The 16,127-nt window shown below is 32.8% G+C and overlaps 1 protein-coding gene across 1 annotated transcript in view; it reads left to right on the top strand.

Moving 5' to 3' along the window:
- Positions 1-16,127, top strand: part of LOC108718976 (contactin-associated protein-like 2) — a 1,054,026-nt gene that overhangs the window by 525,790 nt on the left and 512,109 nt on the right. The gene's annotated exons all lie outside the window — the stretch shown is intronic.

Genomic DNA, 16,127 nt, shown 5'->3' with positions numbered 1-16,127 from the left:
TCACTGTGCTTAGTTTCAAGTATTATCACCAAATCTTTAATCTGATTAGATATGATTAGCCTTTTAGCTGACATTATAACCAACTAAAAAGCAGCTATGTCCCCTTCTTGCTACTCCCATTCACTGGTATGGAAAATTTACTAAGGCCCTGGCATGAGTTTTCTTTCTGTAGAGAGAGAAAGCACACATATACAGTGCTGAACTGATAATTCACAACTCCACCAGAGTTTATGATATAATTAGACAAATGTTGTGAGGTCCACCTTAAGGGTTTATACTTACAAGAGGTAATACACAAATGGGCATAAAAGTAATGCAGGTGCTGAAATAGGTACTGAATGCTTCCACGTATATACTGTTAATCCAGTTGACTACTCACAAGCATTCACTCTCTCTTCAGTTTGGCCTGGCAGAAGGATTCGGCCAAATCCTGTTCTACAGGCTGAATCCTCGCCAAATCCTGAACCGAATTCTGCATTCGGTGCATCCCTAATATATATATATATATATATATATATATATATATATATATATATATATGTACAAATATATATATATATATATATATAAATAAAAAATGGCAGATAAGGGCCGCACACCCTGAAGAGAGGACGAGACCTGGGTGCCCATGCGTCAAAGAATCATACATAGGGTAGAAGGTGATGGCACTCACAGGATTTGAGAAAACAACAACTGGATAAAAAAGAAAAAAGTTTGTTGATCCAACGTTTCGGTCCCACACAAGGACCTTTTTTTTTGTCCTTGAAAAAGGTCCTTGTGTGGGACCGAAACAATGTATCAATAAACTTTTTTCTTTTTTATCCAGTTGTTGTTTTCTCAAATCCTGTGAGTGCCATCACCTTCTACCCTATATATATATATATATATATATATATATATATATATATATATATATATATATATATATATATATATATATAGACAAATACAAGATTCCTCAGCACTCAACCCATTATCAATATATTTAAGACAGAGACATTTTGTGCATACTGCTACTGAAAAATGCCTTATCCTTTAAACAAAACAGGGATTGTTTGTCCATATATTGCAATATATTTAAGCTGGCCAACTACGTCAAAGTCATCCCATATCTGGCCAGTCCTATGCTCAATTTTCATCTGATTCATTAAGAATTCTATGGTTTAATTATACATTTTATAAAAGGGACGAATACGTTTTACCTGCAACTTACTAGCTGCTTTCAAAGTAAAACTCCCAAACTTGGCTGCCCTTTTATTAGACACCAGTGGGATCACCTGACTATAGTTGGAGGGGGTGGGAGCTATATGTATTTTGTGGTCACACCCTCATTGCACCCCCGCCTAATGTTTTTAAAAACTAGTGGTGAGCACAACTTTCCCTTGTTTGTTATATATATATATATATATATATATATATATATATATATATATACAGGTATAGGATCGGGAAACCTGTTACCTTGTATCTTGTACTTTATCCCAACTAAGATATTATTTATCCTTACTAGAGGAAAATCAATCCTAACAGGTTTTTTACTGTTTAAATTATTTTTTAGCAGACTTAGGTCATGAATATCCAATTTACAGAAAAATCTCTTATCCGAACAGTCTGGATAATTGGTCCCATACCTGTATTTACACATATACTATATATGCAAGCTTCACTTTCATGTAATGCCATGCTGCTTAATGTGTAAATTTGTTTCAAGAAAATGGGTTATATTTATCAATGGTCGAAGTAAAAACTTGAATTTCGAGTTTTTCTATGGCGAAATCTGTCAAATTCGAATAGGAAAAAGTTTTTTTAAAAATTCTAATTCGAATTTTTGAGATTTATTATATACTAGCCCATTAAGATCTCAAATTCAACTATTCGCCACCTAAAACCAGCCGAATTACTGTTTTAGAATGGAAGACATAGACTTCATAATAATCAAATAATTTTCTGTACTATTAAACCAGTACTTTGTACTGTAATATTAAACCAACTAACTAACTAATCATTAATCCTTATTGGGGGCAAAACAGTCCTATTGGGTGTATTTAATGTTTAAATAATTATTTTAGCAGACTAAAGTATAGAGATCCAGATTATGGAAAAACATCTTATCCATTAAACCCCAGGTCCCGAGCATTCTGGAAAATAGATCCGGTACCTAATGTAATGACATTTACTTTTATGGCTTTTTTTCCTCATGCAAAAGACTGTAAAATAGAATACATGCCAACATTCTTGCATGTATTTGTGATAAACTACCTGATATTACTAGGGAATAGGTTTTCTCATGCCTAATACTGTTTATTCAATCACTTTATTTTGTAATGTTACTGGTCCATTGATATGTGTGTGTGGTTCCCTCAAGTGACTTACAAATTCTATTATTTCTTAACCTACTCTTGCCAAACATATATTACTGGCTTATTTAAAAGACACATTTAATCTCATTTTGTCTCAAAAATATTATATGCCTAAATGTGCCTAATTCAAAAGAAAATGCAGAGTCATTCATATTTGTAATTATTTTTATTTTTTGCAGCTGTTTAAGATTCAAAGCCAGTCAGCTGCAGTGTATTTAAAGTCTTCATATTCTTCCTGAACATATTTTATGTAGACTGGTGAAAGTTCTGGGGCTTTGGTTGCACCCTGACTGACCAGGTCTTCTTGTTGTTGGGTAGGCACAAATGGGGGATCCACTTTTCTTTCCAACATGGCCGTCCAGTCTATATCCTGTAAAAAAGGTGAAAGTACTAATGTTATTTTTAATAAAAAGAACATGAGTAAATTAAGTATTAAAAATATAAAATATATGTAAATGCATATAATATTGCTTTAGAAAAATAGTTGATTTAAGCATAGCATCAGTAAGATTAATATAATCAGAACAGACAATAATAATCTCAGATCAGGAAGTAATATGCAAGCCTTAAATTTGCAGCTAGTAACTCATAGCAACTTATCTGGTGTTTGCTTTCAATTGGTGACCAGCAACCTACTGATTTGTTGCTATGGGTTACTAGACAGTGCAAAACATTACCATCTCATTTTGATTTTTAACATAGAACATGGGAAAATCATAATATTAATGAATCTATGCGTTTCACAATTTATCGCTAAGGTGCAAAAAAAACTTTAATTTGAACATACTTTGAAGAAAACATGGTTCATCACATCCTGTGCGCCCGTCTTGCTGGATCCAAGTCGCCGTTGTGGAGTCTTTTCTAAGAGCTATAGAACAAGAATGTGTTACAAATACAGAATAATCATTTCGAAATTACCTTTGCTCACTCATCCTGAATCAGATGTCATTATTATAGAGTTAATAGGTACAACTTACCTTTGATAATAAGTCCAAGGCATCCTCAGATATGTCCGATGGAAAGTCAGGACTTTCATATATCATTTGCTCTTTAACTCCTCTGAAAGGAAACTGAAAAGGAAGACCTTATTTGATTAATAAGCCAGGTCTACTGGACTATCTGTTATGTTGGTGATTTATATTATTTCAGGGCCTACAGAGGTCAAACAAAGATACAATCCCGGGACAGGTAAATTAATAAGAACCATTTTGCTCTAGCTAAAATGTAACCTAAAATGTTACAGATAATGAGGGAGTACAAAACCAGGCTCAGTAACAGTAGATCCTATGTACAAAATTTCTACGGCACTGACAAACTGTGACAATCAGAAATCATGTGTTATGCGAACATAAGTGCTTTTACACAGTGCTGCCAACTTGGCACTGATATATAATGTACAGTATTAATACTCACCTTGTTGAAAAGCATAGAGTATATCACAATGCCTAGTGCCCACCAGTCTACAGATCTGGTGTATCCTGTTTCTCGGATCACTTCTGGTGCTGTATAACGCGGGGTACCACAAAATTCGTTGATTTGATCTCCATGTTTAAATCCTTAAAAACAAGTCAAATAGAATGTTAGATCTGTCTACAATGTCATTAGCAGTCTAATAACTGGATAAATGTCCTTTATTATGTCCTTATGTAATTTCTAAATAGAACGATAACATGTTTTGTAATTTTGAGATATAGATATTGCACAATTAAATGTCTGTTATGGAATTTAGTATTTTCCAGTATTACTATATAACTTAGACACTTAGGTCTGTAACTGGAAAGCATGTTAAATATCAGTTTATTGTGACATAACTATGTTTATATACTGCTTTTTTGTTAACCATCAATTATAATTTAATTTAACTAGTGAATTTGAAACACTACCATCTTTGCTCAGGCCAAAATCTGTAAGCTTGAGGTACCCTGTCTCATCCATCAATATATTTTCAGGTTTCAAATCTCTGCAAAAAAAAAGAAAGAAATACAAATTAATGTAATAGTAAATATTGCAAAATATTTCTATTTTTTAAACACATTTTTCCTCATTTACTAATATACTGTAGGTAATCTAGGAGCAGTGATACTATTTTATTTGTTTGTTTAGACTAATTATAGCTCCAGTTACCTGCACTTTAATTTCATGACAACTTACCGGTAAAGAATATCATGTTCGTGTAAACACTTGAGTCCCAGAACAATGCAGGCAGCATAAAATCTGCAATTTAGAAAAGACAAATTAATAACCATTGGAAGTTGTTTGGCTTTCTTATAGTTTTAATCTGCTGTGGCATGAGTTTTGACTAGATACAACTGAAAATTTCAGTAAAGCATGTGTACTAGAATTATTTTCTAATATGGTCAGCCTGTAATTCAGAACTTAAAGGGCACTTATTACCTAATAATTGTTCTTTGATGGGAAAACACTTTATGTGGTGCCCTTTAACTCCATGTTCTCTTTGTCTATTTGTCTTTTTTAGATAAAGGCACTGTGTAATTCATTTATTGATTAAATCCCCCAAAATCGTATTTTGAAACTAGTTTGTAAGTTGTATGTGTATTGAAATGGATACAATTTTGGGCTCATGCTGTATTTACTGGATATATATGTATCTATTGTGAATGTATATTAACACATGAATAATAAAGTATATTCATAGGTATTTTGCATTTATTTTCTCCTTATGTAAATTTCTAGAAAGGAATCTTTCTTTGTTTTGTGTCTTACAGATGGGCTTACTATACTATTTTTCTAGTAATACTAAAAAGGCATTTAAGTTGGATTTTAGATGGTGAATAGACATAATAACGTAATGGGCATCCCTAATAACTTTCAATTGTACTTACACGACTGTTGGTTGGGGTAGTTTCTTGTCCATGTAGCTAAACAAGTCTCCTCCAATAGCATACTCTGTCACATAGCAAAAATGTGTTGGGGTCTGGAAGGTGGCAAATAATTTCACAACAAACGGGTGACCAGAAACACTTTCCATAATTTTCTTCTCTCGAATTATGCTGTAAAATAATATTATCATGTCAAAAATATAAAAAACAAAAACAATGCAGTGAGCAAAGAACACAGAAACCAAATGTTACAATTCAGATTTAGGCAGTGATACCCAGATCTTGAATTTTAAAGATATTTATTCATATTTAAATAAAAGTTGATACTTTAAAATGACTGATTTGTAAGGGTATAACACTTTTAAAGATAAAATAATAAGGTGGTGGGAAAAAGGTGGTGGGAAAAAGAATTACTAACTTTTGCACCCGATATTGGATGAAGATGTTATCCTTCTTGATAGCTTTTATTGCATAGAATTTTTTAGATGATATGTGCTCTGCCAGAAACACCTGAAAAAAGATATTACACATTACACATTACATTTAGATAGCATGAATGGCTTTACTATGTTTATACTGTAATTAGAGACTGAATTACTCACCTTTGCATATGCTCCCACTCCTAGCTGAGCCACCAATCTAAAATCTTCTAATGACAAAGGCTCTGAAGTCTTCTCAATGACCTTAACTTCTGCATTAAAAATTTCACAGGATTCAGCATGCTATACAGAGAAAAAATAGTGACTGTTAGCTATTTGGGACAAAAGTAAAACAATAGAAATGTCAAATTTGACATGATATATGTATATTATTTTGCTACCTTGTGTGTTTTTTTTTTAACTTTGTATGTGACGAAGAACTGTTTGTATTTTAAGGAATCCTATATGTATGTATATATAGTGTTATTTAAAACGGTGGTCTTACAACATTTTAATTCTTATACGTCATTGCCTATATTACTGTTTCCTGCCAAAAAAAGTATATTTAAGGCAAGTAGCTAGCAGCTTTGTAATAATTTTTTTTTGTTATTTTTAAGTCCTGTGAGTGCTGTTTCTTCTTATGGAGATTTAATTGATGATCGTGCACCCAGGCACGACAATGCCGGTATCACTTTGTGTTATATATATATATATATATATATATATATAATGCTAATGTAGAATTTATATATATGATGCCAATGTAGAAATATATATATTACATGTACAGTACATGATCTCCACTTACAATTGAAGGTCCACTGGAAGAATCTGAGCTGCTCCCAGTATGCTTAACTTCTGTATTACAAATCTCATGGGATTCAACAATCTATACACAGAAACAAACTTAGTGTTAGCTACATAGGACAAAAATTATGGAAATTGTATATATGACACGCTATATGTGTTATCTACTTACAGTGGAAGGTACACTGGAAGACTCTGATGTCTTTTCAATATTCTCAATTCCTGTATCAGAAATCTCACAGGATTCATTGTCCTATGCAGTGAAAAAATATAGAGTGTTAGCTGCATGGGACAAAAAATAAATAGTAGAAATGCCATATATAACAAGCTAATATGTTTTATTCTTACAGTTGAAGGTCCAATGGAAGACTCTGAGATTGTCTCAGTATCCTTATCTCCTGAATCAAAACTCTCACAGGCATCAAAATTCTGTGCAGAGAAAAATGATTGTGTTTTAGCTATTTTGGACAAAGCAAAAATAAAAACATCATATATGACATACTACATATGTTTTCTACTCACAGTTGAAGATCCAGTGGAAGACTCTGGGGTCTTCTCAATATCCTCAACTCCTGTATAAAAAATCTCACAGGATTCTATATCCTGTACAGAAAAAAAAGTGTTAGCTGCATGGGACAAAAATAAAATAATAGAAATGTCATATATGACATGCTGCATATGTTCTCTACTTACAGTTGAAGGTCCACTGGAAGACTCTGAGATTTTCTCAGTATCCTTATCTCCTGAATCAAAACTCTCATAGGCATCAAAATACTGTGCAGAGAAAAATGATTGTGTTTTAGCTATTTTGGACAAAAAATTAAAAACTTCATATATGACATATTACACATGTTTTCTACTTACAGTTGAAGATCCAGTGGAAGAATCTGAGGTCTTCTCAATTTCCTCAACTCCTGTATAAAAAATCTCACAGGATTCTTCATCCTATGCAGTGAATAAAAATATAGTGTTAGCTAAATAAAAGCTTAGCTAAAATAAAATAATAGAAATATCATATATGACATGCTACATATTTTCTCTACTTACAGTTGAAGTTTCAGTGGAAGTCGTTATGGTTGTCTCACTGTGTTTAACTCCTGTATCAAAAATCTTACAGGATTCATCATCCTATGCAGTAAAAAAAAATGTGTTAGCTGCATGGGACAGAAATAAAATAATGTAAGTGCCATATATGACATGTTAATATTTTTTCTACTTACAGTTAAAGGTCTACTGGGAGACTCTGAGGCCTTCTCAATATCTTTCATTTCCATATCCATCAACTTTTGTTCTTGATATATTTCTACATTAGCATAATTTGAACCAATGTCGTCTGTTGGTTCATGTACTGTTTTTATGCAATCTGCAAAAGATCAAAAGAACAAAATTATATTATAGTCAGTGCTCAACATGGTTTATGAACATAAATAAGCAGCATTTGGTTGTCATAAGTAGAGTTGTGACACACATTGTGCACCCTAGATATTGATTAATCAAATTTCTGTCAGTGTTATACATGACAACAGTCATTACAAAGAACTATAGGTCCAGCATCTATAATAATAATACATTCTATTGATGATTGATTAATATTGTTAAATTTAAAGTCTATGGGGGTTATTTACTAAGCTCTGAATACCCAAAATTCCCCGAAATCTGAAAAATGTGTGTGTTTTTTTTAGAAAATCTGACTTTTTCGGAATTTATTAAACCCCCAGGGTTTATAAGTCCGAATATAATAACACGGCATCTCAAAACTGTCGAGGTTGCATAAAAGTCAATGGGAACAGTCCCATTGATTTTTGGTTGTGTTGGGGGTTTCAGGCAATTTCACAATGTTTTCCGAGCTCTCGGGTGAAAACTTCGAAAAATTCGGAGATTTCGGGAAAAAATCACGAAAAAATCTTGAAAATCTGAGCTTTTTCCCGCAAAGCAAATTTTAGGAAAAATGTAATAATAAATAAGCGTTAAAAACCGGGTTAGATCGGAGTTTGTAGCAGCCTATATTGAGATAAATTCGGACCTTGATAAATAACCCCCGATATATTAAGAAAAAACAAAACAACATAACAAAGGGCAAGTAAAGAAATGGCAAGAAAGTCATTAAAAACTCACTGTTCTCAGCATCTCTCAAGATTATCTCAGCATAAAGCTCTTGGAGTGTCTTGTAGCGTTGGTCAAGTTTCTTTTCACAATCCTTAATTAATTTATCTAGCTTGGACAAGGTTTTCTTGTGTTTGGTAACAGTCTTCATCTTTATTGCTCCTTCTCTGATCTTCATCTCTTTCCTTATCTCACTTTTCAAGTCATCTCTTATGCAATTAAAAAATGGCCTTGCACGTTGGTCAGAGAAATCTTTTATATCAAAAATTTTGCAGGACTCAACATCCTGTAGAGAAACAAATTGAGTGTAAACTACATGAGACAAATAATAATGGAAATGATATATATGATATGTTATATATGTTCTATACTTACATTTGAAGGTCTACTGGAAGATTCCAAGGTCTGCGATGGTATGCATGATGTGCAGATGTGTCTGCAGTTTTTATTGCCCATCTCCTATTTTAATATAAATTTGCAAATTTCACAAATTAAAAAGTATCCAGATTTAAAGACTATAGATGCTTGCAACAATACATTAGTCTTGGTGATTTGCTTTTATCAGTAGTGATGGGCGAATTTGGGGCGTTTCGCTTTGCTAAAAATTCACTAATTTCCTGCGAAATTAGCAAAAAGGTGAAAAATTCACAAAATTTCGCCGGCGTCTAGTTTTGCCGTCAAAAGTGCGCCGGCGTCCATTTTTTTTACGCCGGTGAATTTTTGCTGGCAAACTTTTGCAGCGGTTTCGCGGAATTGCGGGAATTCGCGCCTGACAAATAAATTCGCCCATCACTATTAATCAAATGAAAAGTAGCAAGATAAATAATACATATATTGTAAGTACTTACTCAGATAGGTGTTAAAATTTATAGAAATAAGTTATTTAATTAGTATTAGTAGTAGTTGTAGGTAGTTGGTAAAAAAAAAAAATCTGTAAAAGAATTTGATTAGTACTGAACAGTGTTTGTAGGCTCTGATCAGTTGCTAGTCAAAAACAGTTTTGAACTATCTAAGTAGCAAGATAACAAGTAATACTTTTTTGTTTGTTTATCAAGTCACATGATACAATGATGTCATGATAAATTTTAGATAACCTTTAGTTACCTTATGATGTCATAATGAACTTTAGACGACCTTTAGTTACCTTCTGATATAATAATGAACTTTAGACGACCTTAAGTTACCTTATGATGTCATAATGCACTCTATGCAACAGACCTTAAATGTTACAAACCTTTATGAAGCAAAATAAAATGCCCCTAAAGTCTTAGTTAACAATATGAAAATGTAACATTGTATCTAGTAAGTGTGATCTTCTACGTCTAAAATACCTATAGCTCCTTTTTTGATAAAGGTATGGAACCTGTTACCCAAAATGCCCAGGGTCTGGGGTTTTAATGGATAAGGAGCCTTTACGTAATTGGGATCACCAGACCTTACATCCACTAAAAAATAATTTTATTTATAAATTAACCCAATAGAATTGTTTTGTTTTTGATTAAAATTAACTCTATGGGAGAAGAATTACTGCTAATTTGGAGCTTTCTGGATAATTATAAATAAATAAAATAACAAATAATACATATGTTGTCAGTACTTACTTTTTTGGAGGGTTTTGCCAAAAAAATGCGATCAATTCAAGCTATTTGAGTTTTTTGTATGCCAAAAACTCAAACAATTGAAGTTTTTATTAGTGGTGGGCGAATAAATTCATCTGGCACAAATTTGCAGCGAATTTCCATGTTTTGCCGACTGCAAATAAATTTGCGGATTTTCACAAATTCGCCGGCGTAATTTTTTTTTCACTCGTGTCAAAATTGCTGCGTGTCAACACTATTTGACGCCCATTGACTTTTATGCCAGCGTCAAAATTGATGCAAGCAACTTTTCAGACGTGCGTCCATAATTGGATGCATGTGTCAATTTTCGATTTTCACGATTTTTCGCCGTTTCGTGAATTTCGCTGGAAATTCTCAAATTTTTCAGCGAAGCAAAGTGGGAGAAATTTGCCCATCACTAGTTTTTATTCTTTAAAAACTCGATCAGTTCAAGTTTTTGGGTTGTCAACCCTAACTTGCTGATTTAAGTGTTTTCCATTAATTTTCTTTAATTAGAAACCATTTGAGTGGTAAGTTCATTCGAGGTCTAAAGTTCGACCTTTGATAGTGAACTCCCCTTAATAATGTCATATTGAACTTGATGCAGCAGATTGTAAGAAGGGTTATGTTATGATGTTATGATGTCATTGTGCTCTGAATGCATCAGATGACATCCCATGACTTTCTAATTTAGTAGCACAATCTAGCCCTACAGGATTATCTACAATCAAAAGAACAAGCACATATTCACAACCTAGATGCCAACCACACAGAAAATATTTGCCACAATAGGCATGCAATCCACATGCTAATACAGTGCAAACACTGCACTGTTGGTAAAAACACGGTGACCTGAAAATGCTACCTGCTCATTGGTTACTACATGTAAAAAGAATTGTAGCAAACTTTGCACCTTATACAACATAACCCCCTTTATGTTTAAGCTATAAAAACAGTAGGTTATGATCTCTAAAAGGATTTTCTTCCAATGTACTCCAATTTTAGTGTTTTGCTGCTTACTGAAAAGCATCCATATCCCCCCCTCAATCCCATTGACTTGAATGAAATGTATTTTTTTTATAATTTTTTATAATATGAATTTATAAATACTTTAATAAGAATATCATTCAAGAAGGTAGATTTAAAGCTATCCTGTGTGCAAAACAGAGTTTGATTTGCTTTTAGCCTGTAAAATACAAAAGCCTACATTTATTATGAGAATGAAATAATTATACAATATAGATTTTGTTTCATTGTGCTTAGTTTCAAGTATTATCACCAAATCTTTAATCTGATTAGATATGATTAGCCTTTTAGCTGACATTATAACCAACTAAAAAGCAGCTATGTCCCCTTCTTGCTACTCCCATTCACTGGTATGGAAAATGTACTAAGGCCCAGGCATGAGCTTTCTTTCTGTAGAGAGAGAAAGCACACATATACAGTGCTGAACTGATAATTCACAACTCCACCAGAGTTTATGATATAATTAGACAAATGTTGTGAAGTCCACCTTAAGGGTTTATACTTACAAGAAGTAATACACAAATAGGCATAAACGTAATGCAGGTGCTGAAATAGGTACTGAATGCTTCCACGTATAAACTGTTAATCCAGTTGACTACTCACAAGCATTCGCTCTCTCTTCAGTTTGGCTTGGCAGAAGGATTCGGCCAAATCCTGTTGTACAGGCTGAATCCTGGCCAAATCCCGAACCGAATTCTGGATTTGGTGCATCCCTAATATATATATATATATATATATATATATATATATATATATATATATATATATATATATATATATATATATATATATATATATATATATATATATATATTTTTTTTTTTTTTTTACAGGTATAGGACCTGTAACTTGTACTTTATTCCAACTAAGATATAATTTATCCTTACTAGAGGAAAAACTATCCTATTGGGTTTTTTACTGTTTAAATTATTTTAAGCAGACTTAGGACATGGTGATCCGATTTACAGAAAAATCTCTTATCCGAACATTCTGGATAATTGGTCCTATACCTGTATATACACATATACTATATATGTAAGCTTCACGTTCATGTAATGCCATGCTGCTTAATGTGTAAATTTGTTTCAAGAACATCGAGCATATTTATCAATGGTCGAAGTAAAAACTTTTCAAGTTTTTCTATGGCCAAATCTGTCAAATTTGAATAGGGAATTGTTTTTTTAAAAAATTCTAATTAGATTTTTTGAGATTTATGTTATACTAGCCCATTAGGAAATGAAATGCAACGATTCACCACCTAAAACCTGCCAAATTACTGTTTTTGAATGGAAGACATAGATTTCATAATTAGGGATGGGCGAATTTGACCCATTTCGTTTAGGCAAAAATTCGCCGCATGACACCATGCAGGTCTATGGGCGTCATTTTTGCAGCGAAACAGGGCGAAATTTTTTTAACTATTCATAATAATCAAATAATTTTCTGTACTATTAAATCAATACTTTGTAATGTAATATTAAACCAGTACTTTGTACTGTAATATTAAACCAACTAACTAATCATTAATCCTTATTGGGGGCAAAACAGTCCTATTGGGTTTATTTAATATTTAAATAATTATTTTAGCAGACTAAAGTATGGAGATCCAGATTATGGAAAAACATCTTATCCGGAAAACCCCAGGTCCAGAGCATTCTGGAAAATATATCCGATACCTGTAATGACATTTACGTGTATGGCTTTTTTTCCTCATACAAAAGACTGTGAAATAGAATACATGCCAACATTCTTGCATGTATTTGTGATAAACTACCTGATATTACTAGGGAATAGGTTTTCTTATGCCTAATTCAATCACTTTACTTTGTAATGTTACTGGTCCATTGATATGTGAGTGGTTCCCTCTAGTGAGGTCCAAATTCTATATTTCTGACCCTACTCCTGCCAAACATATATTACTGGCTTATTTAAAAGACACATTTAATCTTATTTTGTCTCAAAACTATTATTTGCTTAATTGTGCCTAAATCAAAAGAGAATGCAGAGTCGTTCATATTTTTAATTATTTTTATTTTTTGCAGCTGTTTAAGTTTCAAGGCCAGTCAGCTGCAGTCTATTTAAAGTCTTCATTTGCTTCCTGTATATATGGTGACACATTTTAATGTAGGCTGGTGAAAGTTCTGGGGTTTTTCTTGCACCCTGACTGACCAGGTCTTCTTGTTGTTGGGTAGGCACAAATGGGGGATCCACTTTTCCTTCCAACATGGCTGTCCAGTCTATATCCTGCAAAACAGGTGAAAGTACTATTGTTATTTTTAATAAAAAGAACATGATTAAATTAAGTATTAATAAATGGAACTGGCAAAATACTCGTAAAACCTTAGGCTAGGGTCAGATGTGTGTATGATTCACATAAATACAACCTTGAGTAGCATATAATATTGCTTTAGAAAGATAGTTGATTGAAACATAGCATCAGTAAGATTAATATAATCAGTACAAACAATATTAATCTCAGATCAGGAAGTGTTATGCAAGCCTATAAACTGGTATAATATTATAAAGGTGCAAAATTTGCAGCTAGTAACTCATAGCAACGTACCTGGTGTTTGCTTTCAAGTTGTCACCAGCAACCTACTGATACCTACCATAGTGGCTATGGGTTACTAGACAGTTTTATACATTACCATTTCATTATGATTTTTAACATAGAACTTGGGAAAATCATAATAATAATGAATCTATGCTTTTCACTATTTGTAGCTAAGATGCAAAAAAAACTATAATTTGAACATACTTTGAAGAAAACATGGTTCATCACATCCCGAGCGCCCGTCTTGCTGGATCCAAGTCGCAGGTGTGGAGCCACAAAATTCATAGGTTCAATCTCCATGTTTAAATCTTTAAAAACAAGTCAAATAGTATGTTAGATCTGTGTACAATGTCATTAGCAGTCTAATAACTGGATAAATGTCCTTTATTTCTATTTCTAAATAGAAAGATAAAATGTTTTGTAATTTTGAAGTAATTAAGAATATGAATCATTTGCATATTAGATGGTATTCTGGCATTTTGGAGGTTTCTGGATTATGGATTTCTGCATAATAGATGCCAAACCATTAAAAGAATATATTTGGTGTGGTTTGAACAAAATGAATTCTGAGTGCTGACGTTATCGTTCCTTTACTGTGTACAGTTATATGCGGCTTCCTCTAGCAAATATATTGCTTTGCACCCACAAGCACATCATGCAAATAATCTCTTTGGTTGCACATACTGGAGTACATTGAGATCTTTTTCTTTCTTAGAAAAATACAGCTGCTTTCAAATAAATTCATTGGTTATGAAGAAATGAGTCCCCTGTATTTGGTATCCAATATTTTACAATCACCTAGTGGCATAAGATTCACATCAATAAAAACACATTCACATACAACAGCTTGCTGAAAGTTACATTCTGCATTCACTCCATATGTTTGACTCTGTCCATATTCTTTGGTTTAAATATGATGCCCGCAAGCATACAAATCTAACTGTGTTCTACTGGTGTCCTACTCTGTGTATAGACATTATTGATTTCAATTGTTGTATTAGATAATATGAATATGTACTGTTTTGTTTGATCTGCAACAGTGTAGCAATTAATTATAATAACTGGGGAATTGGGAGAATGGTCAAGAAATCAGATTTTAAAGGACAACTATACCCCCAGAACAATGTAGGTCTCTTTAAAAATATATTGAATAAAACAGCTCATGTTTAAAACCCTGCTTCATGTAAATAAACCATTTTCATAATAATGTACTTGTTTTAGTAAAATGTGCCATTGGGTAATCATAAATAGAAAATTGGCATTTTAAAAATAAGCCCCCCCCCGGATCGTAGGATTCACGGTGCACACAAACAAACCATACATGTTAGGTCACATGAGCCAATTAACAGACAGAGTTACAGTATGTATTTTGCTCCCACACTTCTTCCTGTTACAGTTAGAGCTGCAGTATTTCTGGTCAGGTGATCTCTGAGTTAGGACAGGGAATATCATAAAATGATAATTCAAGGCAAGAGATGTGAAAGGGCAGTATTTACTTAAATATATATTCCAGTTTGGTAAGATTAATTTGATGTAAACTATATGTTGCTTAAGAATTCATTGGTACTGTTTTATTATTACAGAGAAAAAGGAAATCATTTTTCAAAATTTGGATTATTTGGATAAATGGAGTCTATGGGAAACGGCCTTTCTGTAATTTGGAGCTTTCTAGATAACAGGTTTTCGGATAACGGGTCCTATACCTGTACTATAGTTTATCACATTTAACAACATTTTACCTTGTTAACATGTGACCTTTAAAACTATATCTCTCACAGGATAAATTAATGATGTATTATTATGATGTTTATTTATTATTTTATTTATTTATTATGTTTATTATATTCTGTTGCTTTGTATGAAGGCCTTTAACTTTCAATATAATGACAAATAATGTGCATATTTGCAAAAAGGAGAGGAAAAGAGATAAACAGATGGAAATATTTGTTATTTAGTTTAGTCAGTGTAGAGTAATTATACAAGCTAATTAGCCCTGTCTCAGTCTGTTTGTCTCATCTTCTATCTCCTGTTTCATATATATATATATATATATATATATATATATATATATATATATATATATATATATATATATATATATATATATATATATATGCAGTGGGGTGCTGGGGAGGAACAAATTGTGCTAATACAAAAGACCTTCATTTCCCTCATCCAAGGCCCAGGTAGACAGACAGAAGAGGTACATACCTTGTGCCCCCCCCCCCCCCGGTGCATTCTAGGCAGGTGCCATTTCTGCCTTCCACTAGTTTCGGCCCTACAAAATCCAGATTGAACATTCAGTTCTACTCAGGAGCTCCCCTTTTCCCAAATTGGGATTTATAGCATTAGTATAGTGAATAAATCACTAATTTGTAATTATTAAGGCATTGATACTTGTAGTTAACTATGCAAGGGTT

This window comes from Xenopus laevis, chromosome 6L (genome assembly GCF_017654675.1).
Source record: "Xenopus laevis strain J_2021 chromosome 6L, Xenopus_laevis_v10.1, whole genome shotgun sequence".
Taxonomy (NCBI): domain Eukaryota; kingdom Metazoa; phylum Chordata; class Amphibia; order Anura; family Pipidae; genus Xenopus; species Xenopus laevis.
The sequence above is the reverse complement of the archived record's forward strand: the minus strand, read 5'-3'. Positions and strand labels throughout refer to the sequence as shown.